The sequence below is a fragment of the Tachypleus tridentatus genome, chromosome 9 (genome assembly GCF_004210375.1).
Source record: "Tachypleus tridentatus isolate NWPU-2018 chromosome 9, ASM421037v1, whole genome shotgun sequence".
Classification (NCBI taxonomy): domain Eukaryota; kingdom Metazoa; phylum Arthropoda; class Merostomata; order Xiphosura; family Limulidae; genus Tachypleus; species Tachypleus tridentatus.
Genome location: NC_134833.1, coordinates 15,750,587 through 15,767,857, shown reverse-complemented (window position 1 = coordinate 15,767,857; position 17,271 = coordinate 15,750,587). Strand labels below are relative to the sequence as shown.

The 17,271-nt window shown below is 36.1% G+C and overlaps 1 protein-coding gene across 7 annotated transcripts in view; it reads left to right on the top strand.

Moving 5' to 3' along the window:
* Nucleotides 1-17,271, top strand: part of LOC143224777 (uncharacterized) — a 208,644-nt gene that overhangs the window by 55,607 nt on the left and 135,766 nt on the right. Inside the window, exon 1 of one of the 7 annotated variants that reach the window (XM_076453069.1) lies at nt 2,102-2,726. The exons of the other annotated variants lie outside the window; for them this stretch is intronic. The gene's annotated coding sequence lies outside the window, so the exon portion shown is untranslated. Of the gene's footprint in view, nt 1-2,101; nt 2,727-17,271 lie in introns of those variants that run through there. 7 annotated transcript variants of the gene reach the window in all.

Sequence of the window (17,271 nt, the reverse complement as noted above, 5' to 3'; positions counted from 1 at the left end):
GACTCGTAATTTAAGGATCGCGGGTTCAAATCCCCGATACACACCAAACATGCTCGCTCGTCCTTTCAGCCGTATGGGGCGTTATAATGTTACAGTCAATCCCACTATTCGTTGGTAAAAGAGTAGCCCAAAAGTTGGCTGTGGGTGGTGATGACTAGCTGCCTTTCCTCTATTTTTACACTGCTAAATTAGCGACGGCTAACACAGATAGCTCTCGAGTAGCTTTGTGCAAAATTCAAAAAATAAACAAACAATTCGAAACTGAGTGCAATTCTTTCCCTCGTGTCTCGCAGGGAAACAATTTGAAAAAGAACGAATAATCTTGGCTTCCTATTATCTTTTAAATCACATAATTCAGTAAGTGAATTTTAATATAAAAATTACAGGTTTTTAAGGCCTAACTTAAACCTAACTTTAATCGTTTTAATAAAGGAAGATTCCTGTTTCACGAATACAAATTATCTAGTGGCTAGTGAACAAATTTCAATATTTTAGAATTGTTTGTTCAGAATTTCACACAAAGCTACTCGAGGACTATCTGCGTTAGCCACCCCTAATTTAGCAGTGTAAAACTAGAGGGAAAGCAGCTAGTCATCACCACACACCGCCAACTCTTGGGCTACTCTTTTAGCAACGAATAGTGGGATTGACTGTAACATTATAACATCCCCACAGCTCAAAGGACGAGCAAGTTTGGTGTTATGACGATTCAAACCCGTGATCCCCAGATTACGAGTTGAGATCCTTAACCACCTGGCCATGCCGGGGGCCGTAATTCAGAAATTAACGACCAGCAACGCTTTGTTCTCACGTGTTATTATACGGAATTAAAACATTTCATTTCATGTTTGTCCGTATCTTTTTTTCTGTCTAATTGTAAAAAGGTTCTATATTCGTATAAGCTACTTGTTTTCTTGTTTAAAACTAATAATTATCCATGAACCAGTATTGAAGTTAGTTTCGAAGTATTATAATAACACGTTTGTCTGAACATTGTTCCATTTCTTTCTGTAGTTGTGTGAGATTTCTGATCAATATAAAATGTTTTTTTTACGGATTAAAACCAACAATTACCCCTAACTCGCAATTAAAGTCATTCTTAGAACAATGTAATAGCAACTTAATATTAGAACATTCTAATTTAACCGTTTAAGTACAATAACACACTCGTTTGTTTCTTATAATAAATTTCTGTGAGATTTTATCCAAAATTGAGAGTTTTAATAAATTATCATTTAGATAATTATTTTTTATCATCAGCTTTATGTCTTTTGAGTTGATTTTTATAAAGAACAAAACTAAAACAAAAGATTAGCTGAAGATACATAAACCTTTGAAACGTTTTGGAAACATTTGTGGTCTTTCTATATGTGGTTCAGTTCGTTGAACTGAAGGGCTTTAACTACTTCATTAGTGTAACTTGTGTCCAGTAACAAGTTACGTCTCATTCATGGTTTTAGTAATGTAATATAAAGGTGCGTCCATTACAAGTTACAGTGCCTTATTTATGGTTTTAGTAATGTAATGTTAACGTGTGTCCAGTAACAAGTTATAATGTCTTATTCAGAGTTTCAGTAACGTATTGTAAGCATGACTCCAGTATTAGGTTCTTATGACTTACACGTGACTTTAACAGTGTAACGATTGTTTGTGTATTTATTCGCGCCAAAGCTGCACAAATACTATCCGTACAATATCCGTTCCTAATTTTGGGCTGAGAGCTCAAGAAGGAAGGCTGCTAGTGAACAGCACCCACTGCCGATGTTGGCCTGTTATAATCAAACAATGGTGGGCTATTGTCAGTCCTTCAACTCACCCACATCCACTCTGCAACTGTATACAAACTATAGATATTCGGATTTACAGTACGGTAGGCTTACAAATGGGCCACGACTGACCTACTGTAGCGTGAATGGGACTCCACTGACAAAGTTTAACGTTTTCATAATGAAATTTATATGAGACACGACATAATAATTTGAAGAAACCCACAAAGAAATGGTGACGCCGGAAGCGAGTCACTGTACTGAGTTGATAACAGCTGACATGGTTCGGGTTCTTTCTGCATCGTGCTTACGGAAGTGTGGTGTACACCTGTCACGTGCTGACATCTCGTGTAGCGGACCGAACTGCCCGTGCCACTTGATCCAGCGAGCATGCTTTCTACGTGAGAGAGCTTTGAATAGTTATCAGTCAGGTATCACGTTATTGTGTACCCTGGTGGAATATTTCCTGATAGGTTCTCGTGCGAGATATCGAGTTAGGCTTGTCAGACTTTCTTTTATTTTTCAAACTGTTTTTTTTTTTTTTGTCTAAATCACGAGATGTTCAAATCTTGAAACGTTTGGTTTCGTACGCCAAGGACAGTTACTGTCTGGTACATAAATATAAGTTTCGGGCCCAGTTCTATTTTAAGGTCACTCTGGTTGTTTTTGTGTGTGTGTGTTATGTTCCTCTTCGCGGTTACGGTGTTGTCTTGTTGTCGAGAGACTCTCCACAAGCACAGCCAAAAGCATTCCCGCTGTGCGTCGTTGACTGTCGCGTAAAGCGTACTCAAGTCCAAGTGTGAGCTAACTCCCGAGTTAGCTATTCATATTCATTTCAACGGTTAATCATCATTTGCGAGTTTAGCTTTGGTTTTTTTCCGTCGTTTGCCAGTTGTGTTCATTATTCGAGTTCCCAAGTTAAAAGTGTTACGAGCCCACGTCGATATCATTGTGTCAAAGGTCAGTTTAAGTGTAACTTTTAGTTTTAAGGTTCGAAACCGTCAGAATATCGCATCTTTTCATAGACCGAAACAACTTGCTGTTTTGAACGTCTGTGTATTTTAATAAAGGTCGTTTTTTTGAGGTTCATATATTAGACTAAATATAACTTTGCGCGATTCTGTTTGTACTAACTGTTATAATATATATATTACAATAAGTACAAAAAACCGTATGCGTTGCTTGTTTGTAAAGTGTAGGTGTCATATATCAGTTCGCGCCGTGTGCCCTGTTTGTCCGCAAAGTCCTCCAAAGTTATGGAGTAAGCAGGACCAAACTTGGGTGACGGACTTCGGGTGTATCGTCTGACTCATATGGTGTAGTCCTCGTACCCAAGGACTATGGGTTATCAAGGAAGGCTAAAAGGCGATCAAAAGGTCAGCTAGGTATAATGTAGTTTCATATGTAGATTTTCAGGGTCGTTGAACCCAAATATAGCATTGAATGTTGTATTCTTACCCCCCTGGGGTAGCTGGAAAAGTGATAGTGGTGAAGTTTCAACGGTACATTAGGGCCTCTCTGATCTTTTGAACCGTGCAGTAGACAGAGGATGTTTTATGTAAGTTAGAACGAACACAACATTATTGTGCGTTATTTGTGAAAACTCTAAATATACGCGTTTTTTAAGGTCTCTGTTATATCACAGTAAATACTTCAAACCTACGAGTTGTTTGTAATGTTTCTGTTATATCACAGTAAATACTTCAAACCTACGAGTTGTTTGTAATGTTTCTGTTATATCACAGTAAATACTTCAAACGTACGAGTTGTTTGTAAGGTTTCTGTTATATCACAGTAAATACTTCAAACCTACGAGTTGTTTGTAAGGTTTCTGTTATGTCACAGTAAATACTTCAAACCTACGAGTTGTTTGTAAGGTTTCTGTTATGTCACAGTAAATACTTCAAACCTACGAGTTGTTTGTAAGGTTTCTGTTATATCACAGTAAATACTTCAAACCTACGAGTTGTTTGTAAGGTTTCTGTTATGTCACAGTAAATACTTCAAACCTACGAGTTGTTTGTAATGTTTCTGTTATATCACAGTAAATAGTTCAAGTCTACGAGTTGTTTGTAAGGTTTCTGTTATATCACAGTAAATACTTCAAGCCTACGAGTTGTTTGTAAGGTTTCTGTTATATCACAGTAAATACTTCAAACCTACGAAACCCAAACGAGTTGTTTGTAAGGTTTCTGTTATCACAGTAAATACTTCAAACCTAGAGTTGTTTGTAAGGTTTCTGTTATGTCTACGAGTTGTTTGTAAGGTTTCTGTTATATCACAGTAAATACTTCAAACCTACGAGTTGTTTGTAAGGTTTCTGTTATATCACAGTAAGGTTTCTGTTATACTTCTTCAAACCTACGAGTTGTTTGTAAGGTTTCTGTTATATCACAGTAAATACTTCAAACCTACGAGTTGTTTGTAAGGTTTCTGTTATATCACAGTAAATACTTCAAACCTAGAGTTGTTTGTAAGGTTTCTGTTATATCACAGTAAATACTTCAAACTTACGAGTTGTTTGTAAGGTTTCTGTTATGTAAATAGTTCAAACTTACGAGTTGTTTGTAGTAAATACTTCAAACTTACGAGTTGTTTGTAAGGTTTCTGTTATATTACAGTAAATACTTCAAACCTGTTATATTACAGTAGAGTTGTTTGTACAGTAGGTTTCTGTTATATCACAGTAAATACTTCAAACCTACGAGTTGTTTGTAAGGTTTCTGTTATGTCACAGTAAATACTTCAAACCTACGAGTTGTTTGTAAGGTTTCTGTTATGTCACAGTAAATACTTCAAACCTACTTCAAACTTACGAGTTGTTTGTAAGGTTTCTGAGTTGTTTGTAAGGTTTCTGTTATATCACAGTAAATACTTCAAACCTACGAGTTGTTTGTAAGGTTTCTGTTATATCACAGTAAATACTTCAAACCTAGAGTTGTTTGAGTTGTTTGTAAGGTTTCTGTTATGTCACAGTAAATACTTCAAACCTTGTTTGCACGAGTTGTTTGTAAGGTTTCTGTTATATCACAGTAAATACTTCAAGTCTACGAGTTGTTTGTAAGGTTTCTGTTATATCACAGTAAATACTTCAAACTTACGAAATGTTTGTAAGGTTTCTGTTATATTACAGTAAATACTTCAAACCTAGAGTTGTTTGTAAGGTTTCTGTTATGTCACAGTAAATACTTCAAACCTACGAGTTGTTTGTAAGGTTTCTGTTATGTCACAGTAAATACTTCAAACCTACGAGTTGTTTGTAAGGTTTCTGTTATGTCACAGTAAATAGTTCAAACTTGCGAGTTGTTTGTAAGGTTTCTGTTATGTCACAGTAAATAGTTCAAACTTACGAGTTGTTTGTAAGGTTTCTGTTATATCACAGTAAATACTTCAAGTCTACGAGTTGTTTGTAAGGTTTCTGTTATGTCACAGTAAATACTTCAAACTTACGAGTTGTTTGTAAGGTTTCTGTTATATCACAGTAAATACTTCAAACCTACGAGTTGTTTGTAAGGTTTCTGTTATATCACAGTAAATACTTCAAACTTACGAGTTGTTTGTAAGGTTTCTGTTATGTCACAGTAAATACTTCAAACTTACGAGTTGTTTATAAGATTTATGTTGCTGTAAGCACAGCTAACCTACGAGTCATTAGGATTTGTAAAGTTGACAATCTAACAAACACTGTCGTGTATGTATGTAAAAACTAATCAAGAAGTTAAAAAAGTCAAAGCGATTGTTTTTATTTTGTTCACCTGGGCGATGATGGTTGTGGTTACAGGAGTTTCTCTGAACTGAAAAGTGTTCTCTTTCTATTAGTTAACCACTTCCTTGTCATGCTTCACTCTGCTAATATTTATATGTTATGGAACACTTTTAGACTTCTAGTACGGAAACATAAGTCAACTCCTTTAATACAGAATTAACGCAATTGTTTCAGATATTATTCCACAACTGAACACTTTTTTTCTTAAAACGATGTTTTACTTCCATGAAGTAATTTTCCTAGGGGTCAATGTACTTAATGTGGGGCATAAAACACGTTTGTTCTGGACTTATAATACTGTTCAGATAATTTTAAAACTCTCTTTTAACAGACGCTCTCTCCATCCAGAGCACCAGTTGTAAGTCTGTAGGCTTACCACGCTAAAAATCGTGTTTCGATACCTCTAGTGAGCAGCGTACACATGGTATAATGTGTAGCTTAAGGGTCACTCAATTTATATATGTCCTAATCATATTAGTTATTATATATATTTATAGGTGACGAATTTTAAGTCAGTTGGGCGTGGGACATACATTCCTTCGATAATCAACATTGATAGAATGGCTTATAACGAGTAGAAGGTTTATGTACCAATATATGACGAAGCCACGTGCAGTATTTCAGCTTTAGGTAATTAAGGCAGACATTATATCACAATAAACTCTTAAACGTATTCGTAAATAATTTCACTTTTAAAGATATATCACAGTTAAGTAATTTGATAATGGCTAGTTGTATATCGGATTTAAAGTTTCTGGTCAAATTTCTTGGCCGAGTTTAATTTAACGTCAGCGTTTTCTCGCAGGCTGGTTTAAATTTTGAATAGCTTCGCGTCTTCCTTGTGGATACTTGGGTATGTTTAATTTTTAAATACCCAGGCTGGTCAGGTGGACGAGACCTCTTCCTCGAATCTTAAATAGCGAAACGTTTCTCTGTTTATTTTTCAAATTTCGCGCAAAACTACACGAGGGCTATCTGCACTAGCTGTCCCTAACTTAGAGAGCGTTTGTAAAGATAAAGTGACACCCACCGCCAACTCTTGGGCTACTTTTTTACCAACGAATAGTGTGATTGGCTGTGACTTCGAACCTGCAGATTACGAGTTGCACGCCTTAACACGCTTGGCCATGCCGGAACCTTTACAATACTAAATTTGTGAGGCTAGCACAGATATTACTCTTGTTACTGTGAGCGAGATTTAAAAAAGAAGTGCACTTTGTAATCCTTTTTTTAATAAATGTATCTCTCCGCGCAGTTTTACGTGAGATTTAAAAAAGAAGTGCACTTTGTAATCCTTTTTTTAATAAATGTATCTCTCCGCGCAGTTTTACGTGAGATTTAAAAAAGAAGTGCACTTTGTAATCCTTTTTTAATAAATGTATCTCTCCGCGCAGTTTTACGTGAGATTTAAAAAAGAAGTGCACTTTGTAATCCTTTTGTAATAAATGTATCTCTCCGCGCAGTTTTACGTGACGTCACGTGATATAAAAAAAATACTTACCTGCTCGACATTTGAAAGGTGTTATAGAAATTCTAACATTTGCGGAAAAATGTTGGTCGCTTATAATAAAGATTTATTCATCGGAAAAGCAAATACGTTTTATATTACGAAGTTAATTAATGATTTATAATTGTACTTAAAAAAGAAGTAACACTATAGAAAAAAAAACATGTAACTGTTTTGATGTTTTATATCAAGTTGATTGAACTGTTAAAACGAAATACAATAATATTCTGGAATCGTAAACCGGTTTCCACATCACACACTTGTTGGAACCCGACTTTTTCCTTCGTTAAATAATCGTAAATAAATATAACTTAATCCATTTTCTGAACATTAACATCCAGGAAACACACACATAAAAGACGAGTTATTTTGTGTGTGTGTGTGGTATAACAAGACACGTTGTGCTCACATGAGATTGTGAGTAGAATTCGATTATATTAAGTAAATACTACCAAAGATATAATTTCGACGTTGAGTTACAGGTTGATAAATGAGAGAAAGACTGGATGTTTTAAAAAGAGAGTCGGTGAATCCAATAAAATAACATTTGTGTGTTTTCGTAATTACTCAAAAGGTTCAAATAATAATATTCCTTTTTAATCAAAACGTTTGGGACACGTGCGTGTTATAGAAAAATGACACATTGTCGCATCTTTTTGTTTCAGTTACAATGTGTAAGGTGTTTACAAATCTATAACACGCTACTGAGAAGTATTCACAACAATTTTTGATTGAAAAAAAAATCAACATTTTGCTTCCGTTTAGAGACTTTTTACATAGATGTCGCTCCGATCGGTTCGCCAGCAGCAAGTCGTCTGTTGCGGTCGGCTCAGCCTCAGCCAGATTGATGGAAATATTTGTTAACTCTTGTTTTAAACGAAGGAAATATGTGTTTGTGTGTATATATAAGATAAATAGGCCTAACCTCATAAAGACAGAACGCATTTGATGAGTGAATATTTGTAATAATTATTCTTCTATTTCTTAATACTTCGTCCACATATTAATTTTTGGTGGGGTGGGAGGTGGTACGACCTATTTTTTGTTGTTCTTTAACTTTTGTGATCGTTCGGGAATCAGGAGTAACTTTACGAACCTATGACGAAAAAATCTGTTGTTCTATTCTCCAACCTATGACGAAAAAATGTGTTGTTCTATTCTCCAACCTATGACGAAAAAATCTGTTGTTCTATTCTCCAACCTATGACGCAAAAATCTGTTGTTCTATTCTCCAACCTATGACGCAAAAATCCGTTGTTTTATTCTCCAAACTATGACGCAAAAATCTGTTGTTCTATTCTCGAACCTATGACGCAAAAATCTGTTCTATTCTCGATCCTATGACGCAAAAATCTGTTGTTCTATTCTCGAACCTATGACTTAAAAATCTGTTGTTCTATTCTCGAACCTATGACGCAAAAATCTGTTGTTCTATTCTCGAACCTATGACGCAAAAATCTGTTGTTCTATTCTCCAACCTACGGCGAAAAAATCTGTTGTTTTATTTTCCAACATATGGCGAAAAAAATATGTTGTTCTATTCTTCAACCTATGGCGAAAAAAATATGTTGTTCTATTCTTCAACCTATGGCGAAAAAAATCTGTTGTTTTATTTTTCAACATATGGCGAAAAAAATATGTTGTTCTATTCTTCAACCTATGGCGAAAAACATCTGTTGTTCTATTTTCCAACCTATGGCGAAATAAAATCTGTTGTTCTATTCTCCATCTTGGACACAGTGCTGGTCGTTAGTCTATTGTGCAGCTCTGTACTAAGAAAATTAGTTATGTTTATTACTCTATGGCCTAGCAGGGCCATGTGGTTAAGGCACTCGACTCCTACTCTGTAGGTCACGGGCTTGAATCCCCGTCACACCAAACATACTCTCCCTTTCAGCCGTGCTGACGTTGTAATGGTCAGGTCAATCCCACAATTCTTTGGTAAAATAGTAGCCCAAGTGTTGGCGGTCGGTGGTGGTGACTAGCTGCCTTCCCTCTAGTCTTACACTTCTAAATTTGGGACGGCTAGCGCAGCTATCCATCGTGTAGCTTTGCGCGAAACTCAAAAACAAATAATGTATCTATTCAGTTGACCCCAGCAGTATTTAGTGGTCTTTAACCACAAAATGTTTTTTATGTGACACTTGTGTTATTAGGTATTAAGCAAACAATAAAATAACTGATTCACAGAAAATTAGGTGAATATTGATTTACAAACATGGTTTTAAAAAATGTTGTTAGTTCAATCAATTTTCCAAACTTGAGTCGTATGTATGCAAACTTACATCGCTATAAACCGGGTTTCTATCCACGTGGTGGACAGAGCACAGATGGTCAGTCAATCTTGTAGCGTCATACTTATCTCAAATCCACAACTTTTGTCTGCAACAATATTTAGTAAACATGTATTTTGTACTGTCTAGAATTATGTTTTCCTATTTATGTTATGTTTTTCACTTATAATATAAGGTAAGCCATAATTCTCCTTTTAGTTTTTTTATTACTATTATTATCGGATATTTAAAGATGAACAATTGAATAAAAGCCACAGTTACTATCTCAGAGTGGAAAACGTGCCCGGTTGCAAAACTGCGCTTCTCAATTTGAGGTCGTGATTACGTTATAAGAGTGACTGTCAGATTCCACTATTCAATTAGAGTAGCCTAAACGTTAGCGATGAGTGCTGTTGACCAGCTACTTTCTCTCTGAACTCTCAGTTCAAAATTAGGGCTAACTTGTGCAGGTAATCCTTATGTAGCTTTGCGTGAATATACGGTACAGATAAACCTCTGATACAACGTTTGGCATACAACGAATAGTGAGATTAATCGTCACATTATAACGCTCCCACGGCAGAAAGTGTTAGCGTTTTTGGTGTGACGAGAATTCGAACCCGAGACCCTCATGTTATGAGTTTCGCGCCCTAACTACTTGGCCGATTAGAGAAACAACGGGCCCACATAAACGGAATACATAGCTTGGAACGGTTGTGTTTGTTGTAACGCTGTAAATAGGAATTGTAATAAAAATGAATTATGTGGATAAAACGGTGTAACATTAAAATGGATAAGAATTGGAAACAACCCTAAAAAACCCCGCGTGAAAGTAAATAAAAATATGTTATAGTATACTCTGCCATTATATTTATTACAACAAATGTGCTATAACCATTACCGATGAGTCCTTTCTGATAATACCAGCGTTTGTTAGATCGGCTAGAGTGTGTATCTTTTGTAGCAAAGCCACATTAGGCTATCTGTTGAACACAAATAGGGGAATCGAACCCCTGATTTTAGGGTTGTAAATCCATAGACTTACCGCTGTACCAGGTCGTTAGAATAGGATTAGCCTATACTATACGTTCGTGGCTAATTTGGTGAGAGATAAGCCGGGAGACTCTCCCCAACCCTTTTTCCTTTTCAGCCTCTCCCGTGGAGTTTTAAGTTGATTGTTCTGCATGTGTTTTGTTAGCTTGTCAAGAAGTCCTGAAAAGTGATAAGTTGTTTCCGTAGTCCTATCACAAAACAATAATAAACGACTATGGCAGGTATATAGTTTTGAGGAAAGGTATTCCAGTTTCCCAACTGGGGTGTTCAGGGATGTAGATTAAAGATATTCCAGTTTTCCAGGTGTTCAGGGATGTAGATTAAAGATATTCCAGTTTTCCAGGTGTTCAGGGATGTAGATTAAAGATATTCCAGTTTCCGAGGTGTTCAGGGATGTAGATTAAAGATATTCCAGTTTCCGAGGTGTTCAGGGATGTAGATTAAAGATATTCCAGTTTCCCAGGTGTTCAGGGATGTAGATTAAAGATATTCCAGTTTCCCAGGTGTTCAGGGATGTAGATTAAAGATATTCCAGTTTCCGAGGTGTTCAGGGATGTAGATTAAAGATATTCCAGTTTCCCAGGTGTTCAGGGATGTAGATTAAAGATATTCCAGTTTCCCAGGTGTTCAGGGATGTAGATTAAAGATATTCCAGTTTCCCAGGTGTTCAGGGATGTAGATTAAAGATATTCCAGTTTCCCAGGTGTTCAGGGATGTAGATTAAAGATATTCCAGTTTCCCAGGTGTTCAGGGATATAGATTAAAGATATTCCAGTTTCCCAGGTGTTCAGGGATGTAGATTAAAGATATTCCAGTTTCCCAGGTGTTCAGGGATGTAGATTATCCCCTGTCGCTCCGCTCCTCGAATAAATTTTTTTTGAAAAGCTGAGAAATTTCTTCTTTCTGAGCCAGTAAGAAGTTCAGTTAATGCATATTGCGAGATTTGATAAAATTAACACAAACGAACCTTTGCCAGGGAGGTATAAATCCAGGATGAACTGAACGAGCCAGAGAATTAGTTGTGGGAGGTATTGGGAGATCCCCGAGAAAATCCACTTTCACAAAACAGACGCCAAGTAATTTACCTGCTCTGTTGTGCCCATGCCTGAGGTGTGGACAACCTGTGTGGAATTTATCAGCTTTTATTTGTAGAGAATTTGAACATTATATGGGACAACGTTTATCTCCTGCTGTTACAACTCTACCTTCTGAACGTGGCCAGAGCTGACGAGGATTTTGATTGTTTGTTTCACCTCTAGAGTTTTCTGTAACTTCCCAAACTCTATTTGAGTTTTCTAGACCTCCGTAGACCTAGTAGTTGTGTAGGGTTTATACATGTACAAGTTTTCACAAACAACAGTTTTGAGAGTTCAAACTAGACTGAATAATTGAATTGTAATTATAATCAGTATTATATAAATGTTATACCAGATCTGTACATAATAATTTATAACATAATATTCTGTATCAGTATTATTTAAATAATTTAATACCAGATCTGTACATAATAATTTATAACATAATATTCTATATCAGTATTATTTAAATAATTTAATACCAGATCTGTACATAATAATTTATAACATAATATTCTATATCAGTATTATTTAAATAATTTAATACCAGATCTGTACATAATAATTTATAACATAATATTCTATATCAGTATTATTTAAATAATTTAATACCAGATCTGTACATAATAATTTATAACATAATATTCTATATATTATTTAAATAATTTAATACCAGTCTGTACATAATAATTTATAACATAATATTCTATATACCAGATCTGTACATATTAATTTATATACATAATATTACTTATTCTATATCGACTCTTATCGTTCCTTATTATTAATATTTTAGTGAATTGATTTGAAGAATATTTCAAACAGCGACCTTGTCTTCTTGAACTCGGAGCGGATCGTAATGAGAAAATTTCGTTCGTAATTTTAAGAACCAGTGAGTGGAAAACATAGGTTAATATGTTACGCTAACTGCAATACATTTGCTATATTCGTCCAATACCAGGGCTCATTCAGCCGGCTGGGTTTTCACACTTCTTTATTGAAGCTTTATCAGATGGTTAAAGAGAAAGACAATAGCATGTACGTACATTGGCTATTAAATTGTTTAAACAATAATCACATGTGATAGAGAGCGTTCACAAAGACTGGCTTGGTTTGAATTTCGCGCACATCTACATGAGGGCTATCTGTGCTAGCCGTCCCTAATTTAGCAGCGTACGAGTAGAGGGAACGCAGCTAGTCATCACCACCCACCGCCAACTTTTGTGCTACTCTTTTGTCAACGAATAGTGGAATTGACCGTGACATTATAATACCCCACGGCTGAAAGGGCGAGCATGTTTAGCGTGGCGGGGATTCGAGCCTGCGGATTACGAGTCGAGTTCCTTATCCACCTAGCCATGCTGGGCATTCACAAAGACCTCTCTGTGTTCTGGCCGGAGAAGGACTGTGATGTTTATAACTATAATATGCTTGTTACACGCTTAGAACGAGAATATACACATTTGTGGCATTCTTTCTCTTTTACGATATTATCTGATATTCAGTACAAATTAATAATTATGTGTAATATCTTCTGGTATAAATTTTCAAGACTTCCTTCAAACAATCAGCTATATGCTTCATTATGAAGTATTTGAATGAGAGCCAAATAAAGACAGTTTGAGACACAAGCCCTCTGTGAAGTGATATATTCTGAAACACGAAGAACACAAATGACTTAAGGTAATATAACTGACATTATCTTAATCTCTGTGCAGGACAGTTCCTTGTCGGGGGACTTACGTAATTTATATATTTAAGTGCCATATTGTAACGTGTACTGTATGTTTATTTCTAGGATTTTTTCATAGTCGTTGTTTAGCTTGAATACAATAGTCGATACTTGACACACATAATGATATTTATACATCACGTTTTACCCATCAAATTGTATTATATTTCTGTTGTCCCGTTCTCGTGCAGATAAAGTAACTAATTATAGACACAGTTTCTTCGCATCCTCATTGGTCAAGAACTGTGACGTTATTGGTCTTCTTTGAATTAAAGAACAACTTAACAGACAGAAAGAAACTTCTCGTCGTGGACTGTGAACCGAGTGTCCACTCGTTTGACAACGATTAATTAGTGGACAAAATTTCTCGGCGTTCTGGTTGGACAAGGACTGTGATGTCAGTGTATATTCTTTTAGTAAAGAACCACTTAGCAGACAACTTCTCTATGTTTCGGTTACACGCGAACTATGACGTTAGTGTACAATATTTTAATAAAGAACCCGTTAGCAGGCAGACTCAGACAAGAACAATGAACATTGGTGCCTATTGTTTATGTTTGCTCTTAAGAGCTTATTATGAAACAAAGCTGCGGTGACTGTTCGTATAGACTGTTATTACCGTTCATATATAACATTTATCAGTATTAATGTTTAGAAAGAACCATCTGTACTGCTCCAAAAGTAGCTTTATTTCCACTGAAAGTAAAAATACTAAATCGTATAATCCTTTTGTGTTGTTATTTTTTCTTTGTAACATAATAAGTGTTACAAAATATGGTCGATTTTCAGACATTTCTGTTACGCCGAGAAACGTTACACTTTTTTTGAATAACTTATTAGCAGAAAACTCAAAACAAGAGTTTGGGTCTAGAGAGAATCTCGGGTTCGAGCAGAGTGGTTCTCAAGTGGGACATCATGCAAGTTTGCGGATTCACAATGCCAAACTCAGGGGGTTGGTCCCTCTTCATGGACGCCCAGATACTCGAGTAGCGGATAGTAGTATCAGGTTAGATTCCCTCTGGTCTGGAGTTTAAAACAAAGAGCGGTTATGACGGCGGTTTCGTCTATTGTTTTTGTATATAAGTGTTATTTATCAACACTTCTTACTGATGACTCTTTCTGGTGTTATTTCAATTCCTATGTTAATGTATTCATTACTGTCGTTTTTTTTTATACCTTTAATAAAAATAAAGTAGACTGGGCTTGGTCTGATGGTTACCAAGGGTCCAAGGTATATGTCCCATTGCCGTAAAATCGCGCTCCGCAGTTTGGGCACTGGACGCGTTATAAAACAAACAGTGAAATTCCATTATTTTGAGAAATTGGCACTATTCCGAATGACTAGCCCTAGCCTACCATTTAAAAATTAGAGACAGCAGAAATATGCGCTTAAGTAAATACCCAAAGGAAATAAATCGATTAAGTTTACCTATTTCATCTATATTATAAACCGGCTTGTGTCTGTGTGCCGTCTACCCATAACGAATTTTTCCCAGTGTCTCGACCTTTGACCACCATGAAATCTTCAGATGTTCTGAGGTATGGTTCCAGACCCAGAGATATTATAAGACTCCTTACTTTATTCATTTTCCAATTGTTACAAGCTTCATAGTTGTTCCCCTTCCCCCCTAGGCCCGGCATGGCCAAGCGTGTTAAGGCATTCGACTCGTAATCCAAGGGTCGCAGGTTCGAATCCCGATCGCACCAAACATCCTCGCCCTTTCAGCCGTGGGGACATTATAATGTGACTATCAATCCCACTATTTATTGGTAAAAGAGTAGCCCAAGAGTTGGCGGTGGGTGGTGATGACTAGCTGCCTTCCCTCTAGTCTTACACTGCTAAATTAGGGACGGATAGCGCAGATAGCCCTCGAGTAGCTTTGTGCGAAATTCAAATAAACAAACAATTCTTACCCCCCCAAACTCTTAACAATACAAAATATTCAGAGGTTTTTAGATATGTATGGCACCTATATCCATATATCATATATATATATCTTCAAATTAAATAATATATTGAAAATAGTTATACTAATATGAAGAGCTGTCTAATAGGGATGAACTCATAGACCGTTTTATGTAGGTATTCAGTAGGCCTGCAGGGAGAATGACACACATGCACACCCTCCCCGCCATCCCTGTGAAGCAAACCAAATAAATTTCACATGTTGCGCAGAGGCTTTGCCAGAATTTCTTAAAACTGAGTAATATATATATGAACTATTTCCAAATATCAGTTACAGAATTATTATTTTGGTTCTTTTGTATTTATAGCTGAGAAGACTCGCCTAAGCTTTATCATAATGTTAATTAATATGTAAATTGATAAAGGATTTTTTCATTTTTAATAACTGTTTAGCAGATTAATCCACCATAAACAAACCATTTTCTATGTACATGGTGTGACCAATTAATAAAACGAAAGGCAAATTCAATGTCAAGGGTTTGAACAAACAAAACCAGACGTGTTTCGTAGAACAGCCGCACCTAATCTGATCTATCTGTGCAAGACGCCATCTGAACGAGAAATTATGCAAGTAATACCCTTTACCCTTTTCAACCGCCTTCAAAGAGAGGTAACAAATAAAGGTCATTGTCTTAAACGTGATTTGCATTGAAATGTAGTAAATACCCGAATCACGATCGAATAAATGATTATTATCTCTATATAAGGTAGCGATTCTCGCGAATTTCTGATCGCACGTGAACTTCTTTCTTCAACCTTACGTTAACGTTTCATAATTAAATTACCTAGATTGAAAATATTGTGCGAGTACATTTGAAAACACAGATGGAACTCTGCATACAATAATATTTATGAATGTAAATAATTATAATTATAATAATATTTATAAACTTCAAGAGTAATTGCTACTAGGAGAGCACTGGTTGGTCCTGGGGATAGAGCTCTGTATTTCGAAGCTGGCAGTCGGGTTTGAATCTGTGCGCTTTAAGACCTTTGTTGCGTTACAAGAGTGAAAATCAGTTCCTTAGCGTAAATAATTGGCAAAAAAGGTAGTGCTGGCCAGCTGCCTTCTAAATGGTCAGTGGTTCAAAATTAGAACATCAACAGATAACCTCAGAAGTTAATGTTTAGGCTTCGCATGCACTCTTGATTTCATAACAAGCGCAAAAGCTCAAAAAAAAGTTTGTTCAACGACTATTAGTGGAAGAATGAATTAAATAATAAAGGATTGTGTAGGCAGCTTGAAACTGAACTGTTTCTCGATCACGTGTGTGTTGTTAATGGAATTTCGCAATAATATATTACTTAACCCGTGTGTACAAATTTGGTCACTGAAGACCTGGAAGGGTCAGGTGCCATTTGGCCTCTTTCTCCCTGCAAATGTTGTGGGTTTTTGAACTACAAAGGGGCTATCTGCGCTACCCGCCCCTAATTTAGCAGTGAAAGACTAGAGGGAAGGCAGCTAGTCTTCACTACCCACCGCCAACTCTTGGGCTACTAGTTTATCAATAGTCAGTGGAACTAAATGGAATGTTATAAAGCCTCCACGGCTGAAAGGGCAACCATCGTTGTAGAATGGTGAATCGAATCCGCGACCCCGTAAAACTGCGAGCCGATCACCCTTAACTACATAGTCATGGATAGAAGTTAACCCAGGAAAGTGTCCAAACTAGATTCCAAGAGTTTGTAATAACATGTTGTTTCAAAAACGTTTTTCTTCGTTAATTTAGATTTATATAAACAGTTGTTAACCAGCGATTTGCTTATGTTTATTTTATGAGAAACATGTTTATGAGCAAAATTGCGATAATGTAAAGAAAATCATGTTAAACAACAGTGGAGAACAGTTTTTTTTTTCGGTCTTTGTAAAAGTAATATATAATTGCTCCCCAATTAATAGGTTGTGAAATTCAGCCCCTTTGAGAGGGAAAAGTTATTTGCCCTGATAGAAAGAGAAAAGGTTAGATTTTCTACATGGACGCAAAAGATAAACTTTTATTTAAAAAAAATGTTCTATTAAGATATCTTATACATACGTTTTTTAACAGTCGTTTTTATTTGACTTGACTGAAAATGAGAAAGTTCGGTCTGCTTTGATCGATGACGTATAGTGTTTGGTATGTGTTGATCGA